This window comes from Pan paniscus, chromosome 4 (genome assembly GCF_029289425.2).
Source record: "Pan paniscus chromosome 4, NHGRI_mPanPan1-v2.0_pri, whole genome shotgun sequence".
Classification (NCBI taxonomy): domain Eukaryota; kingdom Metazoa; phylum Chordata; class Mammalia; order Primates; family Hominidae; genus Pan; species Pan paniscus.
In genome coordinates, this window is record NC_073253.2 from 44,761,575 (window position 1) to 44,787,054 (window position 25,480).

General features: G+C 43.6%; 1 non-coding gene across 1 annotated transcript; it reads right to left on the reverse strand.

The window, feature by feature from the left end:
• Positions 1-610: 610 nt before the first annotated feature.
• LOC112439975 (small nucleolar RNA SNORA76) lies at positions 611-742 on the reverse strand. Its single transcript, XR_003028191.2, has one exon. It is a non-coding gene; the product is annotated as a small nucleolar RNA SNORA76 (small nucleolar RNA).
• Between the last annotated feature and the right edge of the window lie 24,738 nt (positions 743-25,480).

The window sequence follows — 25,480 nt, forward strand, 5'->3', positions numbered from 1 at the left end:
ATTTTTTTAAATGGACAATTCAAGAGCTCTATTTTGCTTTTCTCTTTTATTTATTTAATTTGTTTTTTTTAATGGAGATAGGGGCTCACTATATTGACCAGGCTGGTCTTGAACTGGCCTCAAGTGATCCTCCCATTTTGGCCTACCAAAGTGCCGGGGATTACAGGCATGAACCATCACACCCAGCTCTATTTTGCTATTTTTTTAGTGAAAATATACTTTAAGTTTGAGAGACATATTTATATTCATTTATAAAAGTTGACACATTAACTATAGGCCAGGTGTGGTGGCTCAGGCCTGCAATCCCAGCACTTTGGGAGGCTGAGGTGGGCGGATCACCTGAGGTCAGGAGTTCGAAACCAGCCTGGCCAACATGGCAAGACCCCTGTCTACTAAAAATACAAAAAAATTAGCTGGGCATTCTAGTGCACGCCTGTAGTTCCAGCTACTTGGGAAGCTGAGGCAGAATTGCTTGAACCTGGGAGGCAGAGGTTGTCCAGTGAGTGGAGATCGTGCCACTGCACTCCAGCCTGGGTGACAGAGCCAGGCTCAGTCCCCCCAAAAAAAAAAAAAAGGCGGACACATTAACTATCAATTTTTTTTTTCGCCTCCTTGTTGCTCGCGGTTAAAAGGACCATCCGCAGGGGGCCAGGCTGCCCCATTTATGCGCAAGCACGTGCTCTGGCGCTGCAACCTGACCCCAGACACCAGGCGGAGACATGGTGGGGTACAAAGGCAGCGCTTTTTTTTTTTTTTTTTTTCTGAGACGGAGTTTCACTCTGTCGCCCAGGCAGGAGTGAAGTGGCACGATCTCGGCTCACTGCAACCTCCACCTCCCGGGTTCAAGCGATTCTCCTGTCTCAGCCTCCAGAGTAGCTGGGATTATAGTCACACACACCATGCCCGGCTAATTTTTAGTAGAGACGAGGTTTCGCTATGTTGACTAGGCTGGTCTTGATCTCCTGACCTCAAGCGATCCACCCGCCTCGGCCTCCCAAAGTGCTGGGATTACAGGCGTGAGCCTCAATTGGTTTTAAGAAAAATTTTTGTTTTTATGATTAAATAACCTTGTGAATTGATATCATAATATACTTTGTGGTATAAATTAAGGGAACTCGTCTGGGCGCAGTGGTTCACGCCTGTAATCCCAGCACTTTAGGAGGCCGAGGCGTGCGGATCTCCTGAGGTCAGGAGTTCAAGACCAGCCTGGCCAACATGGCGAAACCCCATCTCTACTAAAAAATACAAAAATTAGCCGGGCTTGGTGGCGGGCGCCTGTAATCCCAGCTACTAGGGAGGCTGAGGCAGGGAGAATTGCTTGAACCCGGGAGGCAGAGGTTGCAGTGAGTTGAGATGGTGCCACTACGCTCCAGCCTGGGTGCGATAGCTAGACTCAATCTCGATTTTTTTTTTTTTTTTTGAGACGGAGTCCTGTTCTGTCGCCCAGAGTGGAGTGCAATAGTGTGATCTCAGCTCACTGCAACCTCCGACTCCTGGGTTCAAGTGATTCTCTTGCCTCAGCCTCCCGAGTAGCTGGGATTACAGGCGCCCACCACCACGCCCAGCTAATTTTTTTGTATTTTTAGTAGAGATAGGGTTTCACTATGTTGACGAGGCTGGTGTCGAACTCCTGACCTTGTGATCTGCCCGCCTCAGCCTCCCAAAGCGCTGGTATTACAGCTGTGAGCCACCGTGCCCGGCCTTAGACTCCATCTTAAAAAAAAAAAAAAATTAAGTAAACTAGCAGTTGTCAATACTCTCACAGTTGATCCATATTGTGTTCCTTTTTTTGTAGAGATGAGGTCTTGCTATGTTGCCCATGCTGGTCTTAAATTCTGGGCCTCAAGCAAGCCTCTTGCCTTGGCCTCCCAAAGTGTTGGGATTACAGGCATGAGCCACTGCACTGGGCCCGTATTATGTTCTTATTGACTAAATACTTATAGATTGATGTGTAGTATACTTTAACAGAGGATTCTAGCTTTTTTCCATTCTATTATTATTATTGTAGTAAATCAACTACAGCCATTAAGTTTTATTAACCACAAGAGACCTCTGACTTTTTTCTCCTTGTATTTGCCTAGATGCTCCAGTTACAAATGACAGATCCAAAATTGTCTTCTGGAAGAAACATCACAAAACTTCAAAGGTATGTTGTCAAACTCTTGAAGAGCAAGAAAAAGGAAAAAAAGAAAGGAAATTAAAAAGCTTCAAAGGGTTAGTTAGTCTTAGTTGTTGCTATTACTGAGAATACAGCTATGGGTGCAGGCTTCTCAGTTTTAGCTCACGTTGTTACCCATTGTATACACGCATGTCAGAACTCAGGTAATTGAGTCAGGAATCCCAGGAACTTTTTGGTTCTAGGAGTAGATGACTTTGTGGAAGCAGATTGCTTAATTCAAGACATTCCAATCAAGATTGGTGCTTATGAAATTGGGCTACAGGTTTACATTCAGTTTGATTGGATTAACTGCATATTTGGTTTAAATGACTCTTAGACACTTGGAAGCATACCTACAAAATTTACCAAAATTACGGGTTGTGTCCCTTATGCTAATGTAATGTTACTGGTTTTTTGTTTGTTTGTTTGTTTTGAGATGGAGTCTTACTCTATTGCCAGGCTGGAGTGCAATGGTGCAATCTCAGCTCACTGCAACCTCCGCCTCCCGAGTTCAAGCGATTCTCCTGCCTCAGCCTCCTGAGTAGCTGGGACTACAGGCGCACGCCACCACGCCCGGCTAATTTTTGTATTTTTAATAGAGACGGGGTTTCACCATGTTGGCCAGGATGGTCTCGATCTCTTGACCTTGTGATCCACCTGCCTCGGCCTCCCGAAGTGATGGGATTACAGGCGTGAGCCACCCAGCCCGGTCAGTGATGTTACTATTAATGTAGGTCTTGACCAGAAGAAGGAATGAGGCCTCTGGAAGTGGTTTATATGCCATTTTGGGAATTTAATCATATTGCTAGTCTTTCAGATGACTGAATGTTCTGTCAACCCTATGCCTGTTGAAATACAAATCTTCAATTAGCAGTCAGACACAATGGTTTCCATTCCTTCATGTACTAGTCTCAGCCTTGCATTGGAGGTGCCTAGTTTAGAATGCTGTGTTAGAAACTGCCCTTTACAGTGGAATTGGCAAATGAAATTGTGTAGACAAGATTGTCTGCTATACTTGCTGAACAAAAAAAAGCTTTAATTCATTTGCTGCCATCATGCTAGACAACAGAATCACTTCAGGTTATTTACTGACTAAACAAAGTGGTGCTTAATACCAACTACTAACAACTGTTGCATTTGGAGAAGTGCTTCAGACTAAATCAAGAGATCGCAGTGTAAAATCCAAGAATAGGCTGGGCGCGGTGCTTCATGCCTGTAATCTCAGCACTTTGGTAGGCCGAGGTGGGAGGATTGCTTGAGCCCAGGAGTTCCAGACCAGCCTGGGCAATGTAGTGAGACCCTGTCTCTACACAAAATAAAAATTAGCTGGGCATGGTGATACAATGCCTGAGTAGTCTCAGCTAATCAGGAGGCTGAGGTGGGAGGATTAAATTAAATAAGCCAATCCAAGTCAAGGTGGGGAAAACCAATCTGTGGAATTCTTTTTTCTTTTCTTTCTTTTTTCTTTTTTTGAGGCAGAGTCTCTCTCTGTCACCCAGGCTGGAGGGCAGTGGTGCAACCACAGCACACTGCAGCCTGGACCTCCCAGGCTTAAGCAATCCTCCTGCCTCAGCCTCCCAAGTAGCCGGCACTGCAGGTGTGCGACGCCATGCCCAGCTAATTTTAAAACTTTCTGTGGAGAAGGGTTCTCGCCATGTTGCCCAGACTAATCTGTGGAATCTTTTAGCAGGATTTGGGCTTTTGCTGATTTCGGATATACTGTAAACATTATTTAAGTTGTTGCTAATGGTTGCTGTTGTCAAGTTATTGTTAGCAGGTATTTTTTTTTGAGATGAAGTCTCATTCTTGTGGCCCAGGCTGGAGTGCAATGGTGCGATCTCAGCTCACTGCAACCTCCACTTCCCGGTTCAAGCGATTCTCCTGCCTCAGCCTCCCGAGTAGCTGGGATTATAGGCGTCTGCAGCCACAGCCAGCTAATTTTTGTATTTGTAGTAGAGATGGGGTTTCACCATGTTGGGCAGGCTGGTCTCGAACTCCTGACCTCAGGCGATCTGCCCGCCTTGGCCTCCCAAAGTGCTGGGATTACAGGCGTGAGCCACTGTGCCCGGCTGTTAGCAGGTTATTTTATTTTATTTTTTAAATACTTGCCCACCCTTCATCTGCTGAATTTTTTTTTCTTTGAGACAGAGTCTCATTCTGTTGCCCAGGCTGGAGTGCAGTGGCACAACTTCAGCTCACTGCAACCTCTGCTTCCCAGGTTCAAGTGATTCTCATGCCTCAGCCTCCCCAGCAGCGGGGATTATAGGTATGTGCCACCACGCCTGGCTAATTTATGTATTTTTGGTAGAGATGGGGTTTTGCCATGTTGGCATAGCTGGTCTCGAACTCCTGACCTCAGGTGATCCACCTGCCTCGGCCTCCCAAAGTGCTGGGATTACAGACGTGAGCCATAGCACCCGGCCGTGAAATTTTATTTTACTTATTTGCTTGTTTATTTTTTGTTAGCACGTTGTAGTTTTTAGAATGTATTTTAGTTTATTTTTTTGAGACAGTCTCCCTCTGTTGCCCAGACCAGAGTACAGTAATGTGATCTCAGCTCACTGCAACCTCCGCCTTCCGGGTTCAAGCGATTTTCGTGCCTCAGCCACCTGAGTAACTGGAATTACAGGCGGGCGCCACCACACCCAACTAATTTTTGTGTTTTTAGTAGAGACAGGGTTTCACCATGTTGCCCAGGCTGGTCTCTGACTCCTGGCCTCAAGTGATCCACCCACCTCGGCCTCCCAAAGTGCTGGGATTAAGGCGTGGGCCACCGCGCCCGGCTTGTACACAGGTTTTGAAGTGCCGGTTGTTGTGCAGCCACCATCCTGTTTTATGTATTCAGGAATTCTACAACAAAAAATTAAGATTACTCTGATAAACAAGATGGAATCTTGTGAGCATGGCATCTGAAAGAAACTAAGATGGTAGCTAAGATTTCAGAACCTGATCATGTGTTGACCCTTTGTGAGGTCATCCTATTGTCTCAGGAAGAGGGACTATAAAAATTAATTTTTCACTTACAATAGCATTTGCTTAGGAATTATTGAAACTATTGCTTCATTGCCATAGGATCTAACTACTGAAGCTGATAAAATACCATGAACTTTGAATGATCCTCGGACGCCAGGCTTTTACTAGACCAAAGTGAAGACTCATTTTTGACTAATGCAAAATGGAACATCTTTTATCTTTTATTTTTTATTTTTTATTTTTTTTGAGATGGAGTCTCACTCTGTCGCCTACCCTGGAGTATGGTGGCGCAATCTTGGCTCACTGCAACCACCGCCTCCCAGGTTCAAGTGATTCTGTTGCCTCAGCCTCCCGAGTAGGTGGGATTACAGGTGCCCGCCAGCATGCCCGGCTAATTTTTGTATTTTTAGTAGAGACGGGGTTTCGCCATGTTGGCCAGGCTGGTCTCAAACTCCTGACCTCTGGTGATCTGCCCACCCTGGCCTCCCAAAGTGCTGGGATTACAGACATGAGTCACTGTGCCCAGCCGGAACATCTTTTAATCAAGTAGTTCTCAACTGGGGAATGTTTTGTCCCATGAGGGACATTTGGTTATGTCTAGAGACATTCTGAGTTTTCCCAAATGGGATGGCATCTAGTGGGTAGAAACTAGAGATGCTGCTAAACACCTTGTGATGCACAGGATATCCCTCACGGCCACCCACCATACACAAAGAATTATCCAGCCCAAGATGTCAATAGTGCCAATAGTGACGAGCTTGAGAAATACCGTCAACTATGTACATACTCATACACAGACTCATTTCTACTCAGAATGCTAATTATCAGTGCTTAATTAGCATAACCACTGTGGATTACCTGCTCTCTTTATAACACTTAAAACTTCTGGCCAGGTGCTGTGCCTCACGCCTGTAATCCCAGCACTTTGAGAGGCCAAGGCAGGTGGATCACTTGAGGTCAAGAGTTTGAGACCAGCCTGGCCAACATGGTTAAATCCCATCTCTACTAAAATACAAAAATAAGCTGGGTGTGGTGGTGCACGCCTGTAATCCTAGCTACTTGGGAGGCTGAGGCAGGAGAATCGCTTGAATCCGGGAGGTGGAGGTTGCAATGAGCCAAGATCGTGCCACTGCACTCCAGCCTGGGCAACAGAGCAAGACTCCGTCTCAAACAACAACAACAACAACAACAGTGACAACAACCAACCAAACAAACAAAAACTCCTGACTTTTCTCCTCAGGGAACTATTAATATTCAATGTTCCCTCTCCTGACCAAGTTAATAATGTCAACTTCATACCAGTTACTGCTCTAGATGCTAAGGATATTGCTCTGAATATAACAGATCAGATCCCCGCTCTCATGAAGCTTACACTCTAGTCGGAGAGGCTAAACAAATGAATAAATAAGTAGAGGGCACAAACCAGGTAAAACTAAGTGGTAGGCAGAAAATTAAAAGAAAGTGACACAAATAGACTGGTTTGGTAGCTACTTTAGACTTTGGTCAGGAATTGTTTCTCTTGAGGAGGTGACATTTAAACTGAGGCTTAAATGACAATAAGGAGAACATCCCAGATAAAGGAAGTAGTCCGTGAAAAACACAAAGATAGAAATGAGCTTGTCATATTCAGAAAAGCCAGTGTGGCTAGAGTATAGAGGGGAAGTAGTAGAGATGTGGTTGAAGATGTTGGAAAGGGTAGGATTATACAGGTACTGTAAACCAAGGTAAGGAGTCTGGGCTATGATAAGTGCACTGCAAGCCTTTGCAGGGTTTAAGCCAAGGTGGGACATGATCTGGTTTATCTTTCAATCAGAAACTTAAGCATCATGCAATATACCTTTGTAACAAATCTGCACATGTATCCCCAATTCTAAAATAAAAGTTGAAAAAGAAAAAAAAATAGGGTAAATATGAAAAAAAAAGAAAGAAAAGAACAGTTAAAAGTAATATAAGAATGATAAAGTAAAGCTGGGTGCAGTGGCTCACGCCTGTAATTACAGCACTTTGGGAGGTTGAGGCAGGTGGATGTCTTGAGCCCAGGAGTTCAAGGTTAGCCTGGGCAACATGGTGAAACCCCGTCTCTACGAAAAATACAAAAATTAGCCAGGTGTGGTAGTGCACACCTGTAATCCCAGCTACTTAGGAGGCTGAAGTGGGAGGATTGCTTGAGCCTGGGAGGTCAAGGCTGCAGTGAGCCATGATCACGCCCCTGCACGCCAATACTCCAGCTTGGGTGACGGAACAAGACCCTGTTTAAAAAAAAAAAAAAAAAAGAATGGCAAAGGGCAAATTATATGAAAATAAGATAAAAATAATAACAAACGAACAAAAAGATTACCTTAGCCACTATGGGGAGAATATATGGGGTAAGGGGAGGATGAAGGAGAGGTGGGAGGAGAAGAGAAGCAAGGGGGCCAGAAAGAGGCTATTGTAAGAGACCAGGAAAGATGATGGCTTGGATGGACTATTAGAGGTGGACAGAAAGGGATGGGCCAGCATATGTTATGGAAGTGGAGTTGCTAGGTCTTAATGGTTTGCATGCTTGAGTGAGAGAAATAGGAATCAAGGATGACTCCTGGGTTTTGGCTTGAGTAACTGAAATAGAAAAGACCAAGAGAGGACCACCTTTTAGAGGGTAGCAGGTTTTGGATAGGATATTATGAATTCTGAGGCCAGGCGTGGTGGCTCACGCCTATAATCCCAGCACTTTGGGAGGCCGAGGTGGGTGGATCACCTGAGGTCAGGAGTTCGAGACCAGCCTGGCCAACATGGTGAAACTCCATCTCTACTAAAAAAACAAAAATTAGCCAGGCGTGGTGGTGGGCGCCTGTAATCCCAGGTACTTGGGAGGCTGAGGCAAGAGAATCGCTTGAATCTGGGAGGCAGAGGTTGCAGTGAGCTGAGATCGTGCCACTGCATTCCGGCCTGGGTGACAGAGTGAGACTCCCTCTCAAAAAAAAAAAAAAAAAAAGAAAAAAGAAAGAAAGAAAGAATTCTGCTGTATTTGGAATGCTTAGAGATATACAGGACCCAGCCAGGGCAGCATAGTGAGACCTCATCTCTACAAAAAATTCTTTAAAAAATTAGCCTGGTGCAGAGGCATGCACCTGTGATGCTAGCTACTTGGGAAGCTGAGGCAGGAGGATCATTTGAGCTAAGGTGGTTGGGGCTGCAGTGAGCCATGATCACACCACTGTACTCCAGCCTGAGCGACAGAGTGAGACCCTGTCTCAAAAAAAAGATATACAAGAGGCGAGGTCTACTAGTCTACTAGACAGAGGTCAGGATGGGAGATATAATCGCTTTTTGCTGTAGAGGGCCTTTTATGCCTGACACAGATGAGATCATCTAGGGAAGGAACATACAGAAGAGTAGATGCCCAGAAGCAAGGTCTGGGCCTTCTATATTTAAAGATGGAGCAGAGGAAGAAAAGCCATCTAAGAATATTGGGCAAGAACACCAGAGAGGCAGGAAAACTGATTGTGGTATCTCAGAAAAGAGAAGTCAGTGTTTCACAGAGGGACTAGTGATTTAACATGACAGACTAATACACAAGTATCTTCGTTACTTCCTCAAGCTCTGCCAAAACAATGGTTTTTAAAAGATGCATGATGGCCAGGCACGGTGGCTCACACCTGTAATCCCAGAACTTTGGGAGGCTGTGGAGGGAGGATCACTTGAACCCAAGAGTTTGAGACCTAGGCAACATAGTGAGACCCTGTTTCTAAAAAAAAAAAAAAAAAAAATTAGCTGAGCATGGTGGTGGGCGCCTGTAGTCCCAGCTATTCAGGAGGCTGATGCGGGAGGATTACTTGAGCCTGGGAGGTTGAGGCTGCAGTGAGCTATGATCATGCCACTGTACCCCAGCCTGGGTGACAGAGTGAGACCTTGTCTCAAAAAAAACAAAAAAACAAAAAAACAAAAACAACAAAAAAGAATTGGTTGTTGACATTTTTAGCTGGATGAAAATATTTTTAAAATATAAAAAAGAATTTAAAAAAGAAAAGAATTGGTTGATTCCATCCTGCTCAGCTGAGTGCAGTAAGAGCACAACCTCTCCTTGGTCCTGGCAGACGACTAGAGGTTTATGTTCTGGAGTGGCTGAACTAAAGGGGTTCTGGATTTCAGGAGACCAGGCAAGCTGAAAGGAGCTTTAAGTAAAATTGTGCATACCAAATGGTAAGACCTCCAGTCGCCTTCTCCCACCCAGTCCCCAAAAGGCTGGCAGCTGGACTTATACCCTTCTAAGTGAAGTAAGAGAATGGTTTCTGGGGAATGGATCAGCCCAACAGAAAAAGTTCTAAAAATATTGATGGTTAGGAAAGGTCCCCATGAAATGACTGGGCCACTGCTTGGTTACCCTTATACTGAAGCTCACTACTTGACATGCTTGCACACTGACACAGAGCTTCTAATACATATATATATATATATATATATATATATAGAGAGAGAGAGAGAGAGAGAGAGAGAGAGAGAGAGGATCTTGCTATACTGCCCAGGTTGGTCTTAAACTCCTGGGTTTAAGTGATCCTCCTGTCTTAGCCTCCCAAATAGCTGGGATTACAGGGATGAGTTACCATGCTTGGCCTAATCTATATGTATGTATATCTTAGCTTCTCAAATAGCTGGGATTACAGGCACAAGTCAGTATACCTGGCCTAATCTATATATATAGATATATATAGATCTACAGCATTACTGGGCTTGGGGTGTCCCCTGGAGACATAAAGAGAGAGAGGCGGACAGAGTCTCACTCTCTGGCCCAAGCTAGAGTGCAGAGGTGCGAACATGGCCTCTTTGCAGCCTCGACTTGCCGGTCTCAAGCCATCCTCCCACCTCAGCCCCCCAAGTAGCTTGGACTACAGGCAAGCACTACCACACCCCACTCATTTTTGTATTTTTTGTAGAGATGGTGTTTCACCATGTTGCCCAGGCTGGTCTCAAATTCCTGAGCTCAAGTGATCTACCTGCCTTGGCCTCCTAAAGTGCTGAGATTACAGGTGTGAGCCACTATGCCTGGCCAATATGTGTTTTTGTTTTTTTGTTTTTTTTTTGAGATGGAGTCTTGCTCTGTTGCCCAGGCTGGAGTGCAGTGGGCACAATCTCAGCTCACTGCAAGCTCTGCCTTCTGGGTTCATGCCATTCTCCTGCCTCAGCCTCCCAAGTAGCTGGGACTACAGGCTCCCGCCACCACGCCCGGCTAATTTTTTTGTATTTTTAGTGGAGACGGGGTTTCACTGTGTTAGCCAGGATAGTCTCCATCTCCTGACCTCATGATCCCATGATCTGCCCACCTCAGCCTCCCAAAGTGCTGGGATTACAGGTGTGAGCCTGGCCTGTTTTTTTTTTTTTTTAGACAGGGTCTTACTCTATCACACAGGCTGGAGTGCAGTGGTACAGTCACGGCTCACTGCAGCCTTGACCTCCTGGGCTCAAGCAGTCCTCCCATCTCAGCCTCCCAAGTAGGTGGGACTATAGGCGTGAGTCACCACATCTAACTTTTTAATTTTTTGTAGAGATGAGTTCTCAATATGTTGCCCAGGCTGCTTTGGAACTCTTAGGTTCAAGCAATCCTGCCTCAGCTTCCCGATGTGCTGGGGTTACAGGTGTGAACCACCATACCCAGCCTTAATCAATATATTATTATTTTTTGAGACCGAGTCTCACTCTGTTGACCAGGCAATAGTGTGAACTTTGGGCTCACTGCAACCTCTGCCTCCTGGGTTCAAGCAATTCTCCTGCCTCAGCCTCTTGAGTAGCTGGGACTACAGGAGCGTGCCACCACGCCTGGCTGATTTTTGTATTTTCGTAGAGATGGGTTTTCACCATGTTGGCCAGGCTGGTCTCGAACTCCTGACCTCGTGATCCACCCGCTTCAGCCTCCGAAAGTGCTGGGATTACAGGTATGAGCCACCGCACCTGGGCTCAATATTTTATTTTATATTATCATTTATTTTATTTTATTTTTGAGACAGAGTCTTGCTGTCGTCTAGGCTGGAGTGCAGTGGCACGATCTCAGCTAACTACAACCTCCGCCTCCTGGGTTCAAGTGATTCTTCTGCCTCAGCCTCCTAAGTAGCTGGGATTACAGGCCTGCGCCATCACGCTTGGCTAATTTTTGTATTTTTAGTAGAGACGGAGTTTTGCTTTGTTGGACAGGCTGGTCTCAAACTCCTGACCTCAGGTGATCCGCCTGCCTAAGCCTCCCAAAGTGTTGGGATTACAGGCGTGAGCCACCGTGCCTGGCCCTAATCAATATTTTAATGCCTTGGGATAGAAGGAGGAACAAGATGACTGAATAGAAGCCTCCACCTATTGTCCTCCCCGAAGGAACGCCAAATTTGACAACTGTCTTACACAAAAAAACACCTTCATAAGAACCAAAAATCAGCTTAGGTACCAGCTTAGCCACAGTGGGGAAGAGCACTGAGTGGGCTTTTGGGGTCCTTGATTCCAGGCCTTGGCTCTTGAACAGCATTTTTGGACCTACCCCGGGCCAGAAGGGAGCCCACTGCCCTAAAGCATGAGTCCCAGGCCTGGCAGCATTCACCACAAGCTGATTGAAGAGTCCTTGGGCCTTAAGTGAACTTCGTCAGTACCCTGGCAGTACTCTCTGTGGGCCTGTGGTGGTGGACATGGGGAGAGACTCCTCTGCCTGGGGAAAGGGAGGGAAGAGTGAGAAGAGCTTTGTTTCGTGGTTTCAGTGCCAGCTTAGCTGTAGTAGAATAGAGAACCAGGTAGATTTCGAAGGTTTCCAACTCCAGGCCCTGCTACCAGACAACATCTCTGGACCTGCCTGGGGTCTGGGGTAACTCATTGCCCTGAAGGGAAGGACACAAGCCTGGCTGGCTTCACCACCTGATGATTGTAGAGGCCTTGGGCCTTGAGCAAACATAGGCAGAAGTCAGGTAGTGGTTGCAGCAGGCTTTGGGCAAGACCTAGTATTGTGCTGGCTTCAGATGTGACCCAGAGCAGTCCTAGTGGTGGTGGCCACAGGGATGCTTGTGTCACCTATTCCCCCAACTCCAGGCAGCTCAGCAGAGAGAGAGAGAGACTCCATTTATTTGGGAGAAAGTAAGGAAAGAGAACAAGAATCTCCTCCTGGTAATGCAGAGAATTCTTCTGGATTTTAACCAAGACCACTAAGGTGGTACCTTCATGAATCTGCAAGATCTACAGCATCACTGGGCTTGGGGTGTCCTCTAATGCAGATACAGTTGCAGTAACCAAAAACTTAGATCACAACACCCAAGGCCCTTTGGGAAGCCTTTCCTAGAAGGGCAGGTACAAACAAGCCCAGACTGTGAAGACTGCAAAAAATACCTAAGTCTTCAATACACAGACACTGACAAACATCCACAAGCTTCTAGACCATTTAGGAAAACATACCCTCACCAAATTAACTAAATAAGGCACTGGGGGCCAGTCCCAGAGAGACAGAGATAAGTGACCTTTCAGACAGAATCCAAAGTAGCTGTTTTGAGGAAATTCAAAGAAACTCAAGATAACACAGGAAAGGAATTCATAATCCTATTAGGTAAATTTATTTATTTATTTTTATTTTTTGGAGACAGAGTCTCTTGCTCTATCCCCCAGGCTGGAGTGCAGTGGCATGATCTCAGTTCATTGCAACCTCCGCCTCCCAGATTCAAGTGAGTCTCATGCCTCAGGCTCCCACCAAGCAGCTGGAATTACAGTCACCTGCCACCACGCCTGGCTAATTCTTGTATTTTTAGTAGAGACAGGGTTTCGCCATGTTGCCCACACTGGTCTCAAACTCCTGACCTCAGGTGATCTGCCACCCGCCTCAGCCTCCCAAATTGCTGGGATTACAGGCGTGAACCACCATGCCTGGCCCTATTAGATAAATTTAACAAAGAGATTGAAATAATTAAAAAGAATCAAGCAGAAATTCTGGAGTTGAAAAATGCAATTGACATACTTAGGAATGTGTCAGAGTTGCTGCAGCAGAATTGATTAAACAGAAGAAAGAATTAGTGAGATTGAAGAAGGTTATTTGAAAATACACAGAGGAGACAAAAGAAAAAGGAATTTTAAAAAGTAAAGCATGCCTACAAGATCTAGAAGACAGGCCGGGCGCGGTGGCTCATGCCTGTAATCCTAGCACTTTGGGAGGCCAAGGCGGGTGGATCACAAGGTCAGGAGATTGAGACCATCCTGGCTAACAAGGTGAAACCCCGTCTCTACTAAAAATACAAAAAATTAGCCGGGCACGGTGGCGGGTGCCTGTAGTCCCAGCTACTCGGGAGGCTGAGGCTGGAGAATGGCGTGAACCTGGGAGGCGGAGCTTTCAGTGAGCTGAGATTGCGCCACTGCACTCCAGCCTGGGTGACAGAGCGAGACTCCATCTCAAAAAAAACAAAAAAACCAAAAAAACAAAAAAGAGATCTAGAAGAAAGTCTCAAAAGGGCAAATCTAAGAGTTTTTGGCCTTAGGAGGTAGAGAGAGAGAGAGATAGGGGTAGAAAGTTTATTCAAAGGGATAATAACAGAGAACTTCCCAAACCTAGAGAGAGATATCAATATTCAAGTATAAGAAGATTGTAAGGCCGGGCGTGGTGGCTCATGCCTGTAATCCCAGCACTTTGGGAGGCCGAAGCGGGCAGATCACCTAAGGTCAGGAGTTCAAGACCAGCCTGGCCAACATGGTGAAACCCTGTCTCTATTAAAAATACAAAGATTAGCTGGGCCTGGTGGCAGGCGCCTGTAATCCCAGCTATTCGGGAGGCTGAGGCAGGAGAATCACTTGAACCTGGGAGGCAGAGGTTGCAGTGAGCTGAGATCGTGCCATTGCACTCCAGCCTGGGGGACAAGAGTGAGATTTCATCTCAAAAAAAAAGAAAGAAGATTGTAGAAAAAAGAAAAAAAAGAAAAAAAAAAACCCAGAAAACAAACAAACAAAAACGAAGGTTGTAGAACACTAAGAATTTAACCCAAAGACTACCTCAAGGCATTTAATAAACTTTCAAAGGTCAAGGATAAAGAAAGAATCCTAAAAGCAGCAAGAGAAAAGAAACAAATATTAATAACATACAATGGAGCTCCAGTTCATCTGGCAGCACAATTTTCAGTGGAAAATTTGTAGGTCAGGAGAGAGTGGCATGACATATTTAAGTGCAGAAGGAAAAAAACCTTTTACCCTAGAAATAGTATATCCAGCAAAAGACATCCTTCAGACATGAAAGAGAAATAGCCTTTCCTAAATAAACAAAAGCTGAGGGATTTCATCAACACCACACCTGTCCTACAAGAAATGCTAAAGGGAGTTCTTCAGTCTAAAAGAAAAAGATGTTAATGAGCAATAAGAAATCATTTGAAGGAACTGGGTGCAGTGGCTCATGCCTGTAATCCCAGCACTGTGAGAGGCTGAAGAGAGAGGATCACTTGAGCTCAAGAGTTTGAGACCAGCCTGGGCAACATAGTGAGACCTCATCTGTACAAAAAAGTTAAAAGAGTTAGCTGGGCGTGGTGGCGCATACCTGTAGTCCCAGCTACTTGGGAGGCTGAGGTGGGAAGAATGCTTGAACCTGAGAGTTCAAGGCTGCAGTGAGCTATGATTGTGCCACTGCTCTACAGCCTGGCTGACAAAGCAAGACCCTGTCTCAGCAACAGCAACAACAACAAAAGAAATCATCTGAAGTTACAAAACTCACTGATAATAGTAAGTACACGGAAAAATACAGACTAATATAACACTGCAATTGTGGTATGTAAACTACTCATTTCTCAAGTAGAAAGATGAAAAGATAGACTGATCAAAAATAATAACTGCAACAAATTTTCAAGACATAGTACAGTAAGATATGACTAGAAATAGCAAAAAGTTAAAAAGTGAGGAGACAAAGCTAAAGTATAGAGTTTTCTTTCTTTCTTTTTTTTTTTTGAGACACAGTCTTGCTCTGTCGCCCATGCTGGAGTGCAGTGGCGCCATCTCGGCTCACTGCAAGCTCCGCCTCCTGGGTTCATGCCATTCTCCTGCCTCAGCCTCCTGAATAGCTGGGACTACAGGCGTGTGCCACCACGCCTGGCTAATTTTTTGTATTTTTAGTAAAGACAGGGTTTCACCGTGTTAGTCAGGATGGTCTCGATCTCCTGACCTCGTGATCTGCCCGCCTTGGCTTCCCAAAGCGTTGGGATTACAGGCGTGAGCCACCGCGCCCGGCCCTAGTTTTCTTTTTGCTTGTTAGTTTGTTTATGTTCTGTGTTATAATCAGTTTAAAATAATGGGTTTTTAAGGTATTATTAGCATGCCTGATGCTAACCTCAAATCTAAAAGCATACAACACAAACATGAAAAGTAAAAAGCAAGAAATTCAACATATGACTAGAGAAAATCACCTTCACGAAGAGGAAGACAGGAAGGAAGAAGGAAGAGAAGACCACAAAAGATTCAGAAAATAACAAAATGGAGGAATAAGTTCTTACTTACAAATAACATTGAATGCAAATGGACTAGACTCTCTAGTCAAGACCCAGAGTGGCTGAATGGATTAAAAAAACAAGACCCAAAGATCTATTGCCTCCAAGAAACACAATTCACCTATAAAGACACCCACAGACCGAAAATAAATGGAGGGAAAAAGATATTCCATGCTAATGGAAACCAAGAAAGGGCAGGAGTAGCTATACTAATATTAGACATAACAGATTTCAAGGCAAAAACTATGAAAAGACAAAGGGCCAGGCACGGTGGCTCATGCCTGTAATCCCAACACTTTTGGAGGCCAAGGTGGGTGGATCACCTGAGATCAGGAGTTTGAGACCAGCCTGGCCAACATGGCAAAACCCCGTCTCTACTAAAAAAAATGCAAAAATTAGCCAGGCTGGTGGTGGGCGCCTGTAATCCCAGTTACTCAGGAGGCTGAGGCAGGAGAATCACTTGAACCTGGGAGGCAGATGTTTCAGTGAGCTGAGATCACACCACTGCACTCCAGCATGGGCGACATAGTGAGACTCTGTCTCAAAAAAAATAAAATAAAGTAAAATAAAAATAATAAAAAGAGACAAAGAAGGTCATTATATAATGATAAAGGGGTCAATTCAGCAAATGATATAATTGTAAATATATATGTACCCAACACTGGAGCACCCATATATATATATAAAGCAAATTTTATTAGAACTGAAAAGAGAGATAGACCCCAATACAATAGTAGCTGGAGATGTCAGCACCCCACTTTCAGCATTCGACAGATCATCCAGACAAAAATACAACAAAGAAACTTTGGACTGAATCTACACCATAGACAGTGGACGTAATAATATTTACCTAACATTTCATCTAACAGCTGCAGAATATACATTCTTCTCCTCAGCACATGCATCTTTTCAAGGACAGACCATATGTTAGGCCACAAAACAAATCTTAAAATATTAAAAAAACTGACATAATATCAAGTATCTTCTCTGACCACACTGGAGTAAAACTAGAAACCAGTAATAAGGATTTTTGGAAACTATACAAATACATGAAAGTTAAGCAATATTGCCGGGCGTGGTGGCTCATGCCTGTAATCCCAGCAATTTGGGAGGCCAAGGCAGGCGGATCACCTGAGGTCAGGAGTTTGAGACCATTCTGGCCAACATGGTGAAACTCTGTCTCTACTAAAAATACAAAAATTAACCGGGCGTGGTGGCAGGCACCTGTAATCCCAGCTGCTTGGGAGGCTGAGGCATGAGAATTGCTTGAACCCAGGAGGTGGAGGTTGCAGTGAGCTGAGATTGCACCATTGTACTCCAGCCTGGGCAACAAGAGCAAAACTCTGTCTCAAAAAAAAAAAAAAAAAGAAAGTTAAGCAATATGCTCCTAAATGACCAGTGGGTCAATGAAGATATTAAGAAAGAAATTGAGAAATTTCTTGAAAGAATTGATAATGGAAACAGAACATACTAAAACCTATTGGATACAGCAAAAGCAGTACTAAGAGGGAAGTTTGTAGCTGTAAGTACCTATATCAAAAAAGAAGAAAAGGCCGGGTGCGGTGGCTCACGCCTGTAATCCCAGCACTTTGGGAGGCTGAGGTGGGCGGATCATGAGGTCAGGAGATCAAGACCATCCTGGCCAACATGATGAAACCCCGTGTCTACTAAAAATACAAAAATTAGCTGGGTGTGGCGGCACGTCCTTGTAATCCCAGCTACTTGGGAGGCTGAGGTGGGAGAATCGCTTGAACCCAGGAGGTGGAGGTTGCAGTGAGACAAGATCGCGCCACTGAACTCCAGCCTGGCAACAGAGCTAGACTCCGTCTCAAAAAAAAAAAAAAAAAAAAGAAGAATGACATACAAATTCGTGAAGCATTACATATTTATATATTTATATATATATAAAAGAAGAAAAACTTCAAATAAATAACCTAATGATGAAGCTTGAAGAATTAGAAAAGCAAGAGGAAACCAAACCCAAAGTTAGTAGAAGAAAAGAACCAATAAAGATCAGAGCAGAAATAAATGAAGTTGAAAGCAAGAAAATACAAAAGATCAATGAAACGAAAATTGTTTTTTAAAAGATAAAGAAAAATGAAAAACCATTAGCCAGACTACAAAAAAAGACAGAAGACCCAAATAAATAAAATCAGAGATGAAAAGCGAGACATTACAACCAATACTGCAGAAATTCAAAGGACCGTTAGAGCAACTATATGCTGTGAGCAACTATATACCAATAAATTGGAAAATCTAGAAGAAATGGATACATTCCTAGACACTCATGCAACCTAACAAAATTGAACCATGAAGAAATTCAAAACCTGAGGAGACTAATAACAAGTAACGAGATTGAAGCTATAACAAAAAGTCTCCCAGTAAAAAAAGCCTGGGACCCGATGGCTTCACTGTTGAATTTAACCAAACATTTAAAGAAGAGCTAATTTCAATTTTATTCAAACTATTCTGAAAAGTAAGGAAGCAAGGAAACTTCCAAACTCATTCTTCGAGGCCAAGTATTACACTCATACTAAAACCAGGCAAAGACACATCAAAAAAGAAAACTACAGGCCAATATATCTGATGAACATTGATGCAAAAATCCTAAACAAAATACTAGCAAACTGAATTCAACAATACATTAAAAAGATCAATCATCATGACCAAGTAGGATTTATCTCAGGGATGCAAGGATGGCTCAACATATGCAAATCAATGAATGTGCTACATTATATCAACAGAATGAGCCACAAAAACCACATGATTATTTCTATTGATGCTGAAAAAGCATTTGATAAAATTCAGCATCCTGGTTGGGCGCAGTGGCTCATGCCTGTAATCCCAGCACTTTGGGAGGCCGAGGTGGGCGGATCATGAGGTCAGGAGATTGAGATCATCCTGGCTAACGTGCTGAAACCCCGTCTCTACTAAAAATACAAAAAATTAGCTGAGCGTGGTGGCAGGCGCCTGTAGTCCCAGCTACTTGGGAGGCTGAGGCAGGAGAATGGTGTGAACCTGGGAGGCGGAGCTGGCAGTGAGCCGAGATTGCGCCACTGCACTCTAGCCTGGGCAACAAAGCAAGACTCTGTCTCAAAAAAAAAAAAAAAAAAATTCAACATCCCTTCATGATAAAAAAATCTTAAAAAACTGGGTATAGAAAGAACATACCTCAACATAATAAAAGCCATATATGGGCCTGGTGCAGTGTCTCATGCCTATAATCCCAGCACTTTGGGAGGCCAAGGCAGGCGGATCACATCTGAGGTCAGGAGTTTGAGACCAGCCTGGCCAACATAGTGAAACCCCGTTTCTACTAAAAATACAAAAAATTAGCCAGGCGTGGTGGTGCATACCTGTAATCCCAGCTACTCAGGAGGCTGAGGCAGGAGAATCGCTTGAACCCAGGAGGCCAAGGTTGCAGTGAGCTGAGATCGTGCCATTGTACTCCAGTCTGGGCAACAAGTGTGAAACTCCATCTCAAAAAAAAAAAAAAAGCCATATATGACAGACCGACAGCTAGTATCATACTGAATGGGGAAAAACTGAAAGCCTTTCTTTAGATCTGGAACACACCAAGGATTTCCACTTTCACCACTGTTATTCAACATAGTACTGAGAATCGTAGGCACAACAATCAGACAAGAGAAAGAAATAAAGGGCATTCAAATTGGAAAGGGAGAAGTTGAATTATTGTTGTTTGTAGATGATATGATCTTATATTTGGAAAAACCTAAAGACTCCACCAAAAAACTATTAGAACTGATCAATAAATTAAGTAAAGCTGCAGGATACAAAATTATCATATGAGGCCAGGCATGGTAGCTCACACTTGTAATCCCAGCAATTTGGGAGGCTAAGACTGGAGGATTGCATGAGTCCAGGAGTTTGAGACCAGCCTGGCCAATATGGAGAAACCCCTGTCTTTTATAAATATTTAAAAAAAATTATACAAAAATCAGTAGTTTTTTTTTTTTTTTTTGAGACACAGTCTCGCTCTATCATCCAGGCTGGAGTGCAGTGGCACAATCTCGGCTCACTGCAACCTCCATCTCCTGGGTTAAAGTGATTCTTGTGCCTCAGCCTCCCGAATAGCTGGGATTACAGATGTGTGCCACCACACCCGGCTAATTTTTGTATTTTTAGTAGAGACTGGGTTTCACCATGTTGGCCAGGCTGGTCTCAAACTCCTGACCTCAGGTAATTCGCCCACCTTGGCCTCCCAAAGTGCTGGAATTACAGGCGTGAGCCACTGCGCCCAGCCTATTTTTTTTTTTTTTTTGAGACAGAGTCTTGCTTTGTTCCCCAGGCTGAAGTGCAGTGGCCCAATCTCGGCTCACTGCAGCCGCTGCCTCCTGGGCTCAAGAAATTCTCCTGCCTCAGTCTCCCAAGTAGCTGGGACTACAGATATGCATGGCCAGCTAATTTTTGTATTTTTAGTAGAGACAGGGTTTCACCATGTTAGCTAGTCTGGTCTCGAACTCCTGGCCTCATGTGATCTGCCTGCCTCAGCCTCCCAAAGTGCTAGAAGTACAGGCGTGAGCCACTGCGCCCAGCTGAAAATCAGTAGTATTTTTATATGCCAACAGTGAACTATCTGAAAAAGAAATTGAGAACGTAATTCCATTCACATTAGCTACAAATAAAATTCAAAACCTAGAAATTAACCAAAGAAGTGAAAGCTCTCTACAATGAAAACTATAATCATTGGTGAAAGAAATTAAAGAAGACACCAAAAAAATGGAAAAATATTTCATGTTCATGGATTGCAAGAATCAGTATTGTTAAAATGCCCATACAACCTAAAACAATCTACAGATTCAGTGCAATCCCTATCAATATACCAATGACATTCTTCACAGAGTAGAAAAAAATGAATCCTAAAATTTATGTGGAATCACAAAAGACTCAGAATAGTCAAAGCTATTGTGAGCAAAAAGAACAAAAGTGGAAGACTCACATTACCTGACTTCAAAATATACTACAGAGCTACAATAACCAAAACAGCACGGCACTGGCATAAAAACAGACACATAGACCAATGAACAGAATAGAGAACCCAGAAAGAAATCCGTACATCTACAGTGAACTTATATTCAACAGAGGTGCCAATAACATACAATGGGGAAAGGACAGTCTCTGCAATAAATGATGGTAGGAAAACTGGATATCCATATGCATAAGAATGAAACTAGACCCCTATCTCTTGCCATCTATGAAATCAAATAAAAATGTATTAAGGATTTAAATCGAAGACTTCTAAACTATGAAACTACTAAAAGAACACACTGGGGAAACTCTCTAGGATCACTGGACTGGGCAGAGTTCTTGAGTAACATACCACAAACACAGGCAGCCAAAGCCAAAATGTACAAGTAGGATTACATCAAGTTAAAAAGCTTCTGCCGAGCAAAAGAAACAATCAACAAAGTGAAGAGAAACCCACAGAATGGGAGAAAATATTTGCAAACTATCCATTTGACAAAGGATTAATAACCAGAATATGTAAGGAGCTCAAACAACTCTATAGTAAAAAATCTAATAATCCGATTTAAAAATGGGCAAAAGAGCTGAATAGACATTTCTCAAAAGACATACAAATGGCAAACACATTTAGGAAAGGAGCTCAACAGCATTGAGCATCAGAGAAATGCAAATCAAAACTGCAATGAGATATCATCTCACTTCAGTTAAAATGGCTTCTATTGGCCAGGCTCATGCCTGTAATCCCAGCACTTGGGAAGGCTGAGGCAGGCGGATCACTTGAGTTGAGGAGATCAAGACCAGTCTGGCCAACATGTCAAAACCCTGTCTCTACTAATAATACAAAAATTAGCCGGGCGTGATGGCATGCACCTGTAATCCCAGCTACTTGAGAGGCTGAGGCAGGAGAATTGCTGGAACCCAGGAGGCAGTGGCTGCAGTGAGCTCAGATCGTGCCACTGCACTCCAGCTTGGGTGACAGAGCGAGACCCTGTCTCAAAAAGAAAAGGAAAGAAAAAAAAGGCTTATAGCCAGAAGACAGGCAATAACAAACACTGGCGAGGATGTGGAGAAAAGGGAACCCTTGTCCACTGTAGATGTGAATGTGAATTAGTACAGCCACTACGGAGAACAGTTTGGAGGTTCATCAAAAAACTAAAAATAGAGCTCCCATATGATCCAGCAATTCCCCTGCTAGGTATATACCCAAAAGAAAGGCTGTCAGTATATTGAAGAGATATCTTCACTCTCATGTTTATTGTAGCACTATTTACAATAACCAAGATTTGGAAGCAACGTAAGTGTCCATCAACAGACCCAGAGAGCAATCAGTGAAGCCTGAAGTAGAATGACAAGGACGGTAGGCTCTAAGAGGGACGTCGCCAAGCAAAAAATAAATAAATAAAATTGGTAGCTGATGTATTGGAACAGGCTGAGAAGAAATTTATAAAACTAGGCAAATGATAAAAAACAAGGCCATGACCGGGCGCGGTGGCTCACGCCTGTAATCCCAGCACTTTGGGAGGCCCAGGCAGGCGGATCACGAGGTCAGGAGATCGAGACCATCCTGGCCAACATGGTGAAACCCTGTCTCTACTAAAAATACCAAAATTAGCTGGGCGTGGTGGTGCATGCCTGTATTCCTAGCTACTCGGGAGGCTGAGGCAGGATAATCGCTTGAACCCAGGAGGCTGAGGTTGCAGTGAGCTGGGATCGCGCCACTGCACTCCAGCCTGGCGACAGAGTGAGACTCTGTCTCAAAAAAACAAAACAAAACAAACAAACAAACAACCAAAACCAAACAAACAAACAAAAAAAACAAGGCAATATTAAACCTGGAACAAACTAGAAGTTAATATGGAAAATGGAAATATAATAATATGGTACATAGGGCATTGTGGCAATTTATAGTCATAATATTGGAAACACTGAATATTGGTTTTACAAAAGGTTATGATTTACATCAGAGAAATGCAAATTAAAACCAAATGGAGATACTATCTCACACTGGTCAGAATGGCTATTAATAAAAAGTCAAAAAATAACAGCTGTTGGCAAGGATGCAGAGAAAATTGAATGCTTATAAACTGTTGATAGGAATGTAAATTTGTTAAATCCTGTGGAAAACAGTACGGAGATTTCTCAAATAACTAAAAATAAAACTATCATTCTACCCTGGAATCCTACTACTGGGTGTCTACCCAAAGGAACAGAAGTTGTTTTATCAAAAAGATGCCTGGCTTGGCTGGGCGAGGTGGCTCACGCCTATAATCCAAGCACTTTGGGAGGCTGAGGTGGGTGGATCACTTGAGGTCAGGAGTTCGAGACTAGCCTGGCCAACATGGTGAAACCTCGTCTCTACTAAAAATAAAAAAATTAGCTGGATATGGTGGTGCACGCCTGTAATCCCAGCTCTTTGGAAGGCTGAGGCAAAAGAATCACTTGAACCTGGGAGGCAGAGTTTGCAGTGAGCTGAGATTGCGCCATTGCATTCCAGCCTGGGCAACAGAACGAGACTCTGTCTCCAAAAAAAAAAAAAAAAAAGGAAAAAGAAGACACCTGGCTCATGCCTGTAATCCCAGCACTTTGGGAGGGCGAGGTGAGCAGATCATTTGAGGTCAAGAGCTCGAGACCAGCCTGACCAACATGGTGAAACCCTGTCTCTACTAAAAATAAAAACAAAACAAAACAAAACAAAACAAAAAAATTAGCCAGGCATGGTGCCTGTAATTCCAGCTACTTGGGAGGCTGAGGCAGGAGAATCTCTTGAACCCGAGAGGCAGAGGTTGCTGTGAGCCGAGATCATGCCACTGCATTACAGCCTGTGCGACAGAGTGAGACTGTCTCAAAAAAAAAACCAACAAACAAAAAACTTAAAAAAAGAAGACACCTGAACTCATACGTTTATCGCAGCACTGTTTACTATAGCAAAGTCATGGAATCAATCTAGGTGCCCATCAACAGTGGATTGAATAAAGAAAATGTGGTACATATATACCATGAAATACTATGCAGCCATAAAAAAAGAAGAATAATATCCTTCGAGCAACATGGATGGAGTTGAAGGCCATTATCCTAAGTGATCTAATGCAAGAATAGAAAACCAAATACTGCATGTTCTCACTTCTAAGTGGGAGCTAAACAATGAGTACACGTGAACGTAAAGAAAAACAGACACCGGGGATCACTAGATGGGGAGGGAGTGGGATGTGGGCTGAAGAACCACCTGTTGGGCACTATGCTTACTGCCGGAGTGATGGGATAGTTGGGACCCCAAGCCTCAGCATCACACAATTTACCCATGTAACCAACCTGCACACGTACCCTTTAATCTATTATAAAAGTTGAAATTTTAAAAAATTTAGGTTTTAGATGCTGTTTATAATGATCGAGGAGGTTGTACAATAAAAAGTCCTCCTCCACAAAGGAAAATATATTAAAAGTGTCTTGGGAGCTGGGCACAGTGGCTCATGCCTGTAATCCCAGCACTTTAGGAGGCTGAGGTAGGAGGATCAGTTGAGGCCAGGAGTTCCAGACCAGCCTGGGCAACATACTGAGACCCTGTCTCTGTTTTAGTCAAAAAAAGAAAGTTTCCTGAGTATCATTTAAGAATATTCTGTGGGCTGGAAGCAGTGGCCCATGCCTGTAATCCTAGCACTTTGGGAGGCCAAGGTGGGAGGATCACTCGAGCTCAGGAGTTTGAGACCAGCCTGGGCAACATAGTGAGACCCCATCTCTATTACAAAAAAAATTAATTTTTAAATAAATAAGAATATTCTATGAAAATGTGAGAGTACATAGATTCTAAAAGAGTCTTTAAATCATTTTTTTAACTTTAAAAAAAAATTATTTTTGGCCGGGCCCGGTGGCTCATGCTTGTAATTCTAGCACTTTGGGAGGCTGATACCGGCGGATCACCTGAGGTCAGGAGTTCAAGACCAGCCTGGTCAACATAATGAAACCCTGTCTCTACTAAAAATAGAAAAATTAGCCAGACGTGGTGGCACATGCCTGTAATCCCAGCTACTTGGGAGGCTGAGGCAGGAGAATTGCTTGAACCTGGGAGGCAGAGGTTGCAGTGAGCCAAGATTGCGCCACTGCACTCCAGCCTGGGTGACAGAGCAAGACTCTGTCTCAAAAAAAAATGTATATATATTTTTATTTTTTAATAGAGTTGGAGATCTCAATATGTTGCCCAGGCTGGTCTTGAACTCCTAGAAACAAGGGATCCTCCTTCCTCGGTCTTCCAAAATGTTGGGATTAAAGGCATTAGCCACCAAGCTTGGCCAAGAATCTCTAAATCTTTAGAGAAAAAATCAAGTAACAGAATATTGTATTGAGGCATGAAGTTTCAAGACATATATGACCCTACTGCCATCCCAGTGTACGCGTGTGTGTGGGCATGGAGAATATGCAAATTGGCTTAGAGGTAAGAGTGTTTTGGAATCAGCACTTGAGAAGGTAGTGAAAACTGTTTTTGTTATATTTAGAATGTGGTCTGTATGTATTTAAATTTTTCTTGAATTGATTCTTACGCAAAAAAGCCTCCTTTGCATGGAGGCTCTGTTTATTGTGGTTAATTATAGTGCTCCAGCAAGGGGAACTTGTTTCTCTTTCTACAGAGACTGCTCTGGGACATAAGTTATGTCCCCTGAGGTGAAGTATTTCACAAGTAAATATCTTACATATTTGAGAAATCTTCCATTACAAGGCTTAAGTTTAATCCTTGTAGGGCCTTCAATTTGCTTAGTTAAGTGATGACAAGAAGACAGAGGCAGCTAAAAGGAAATGAAGAGAGAGGGCAAGTAATAAAAGAGAAGGCCTGAAAGAAAAGTGGCGGAGATTGAGGGCCTTTTACTGGACCTGGAAATTGAAGTAAGGGTTCTCTTCCACAGTCCGCTCCTAGTGTATCTGATGCTACTCT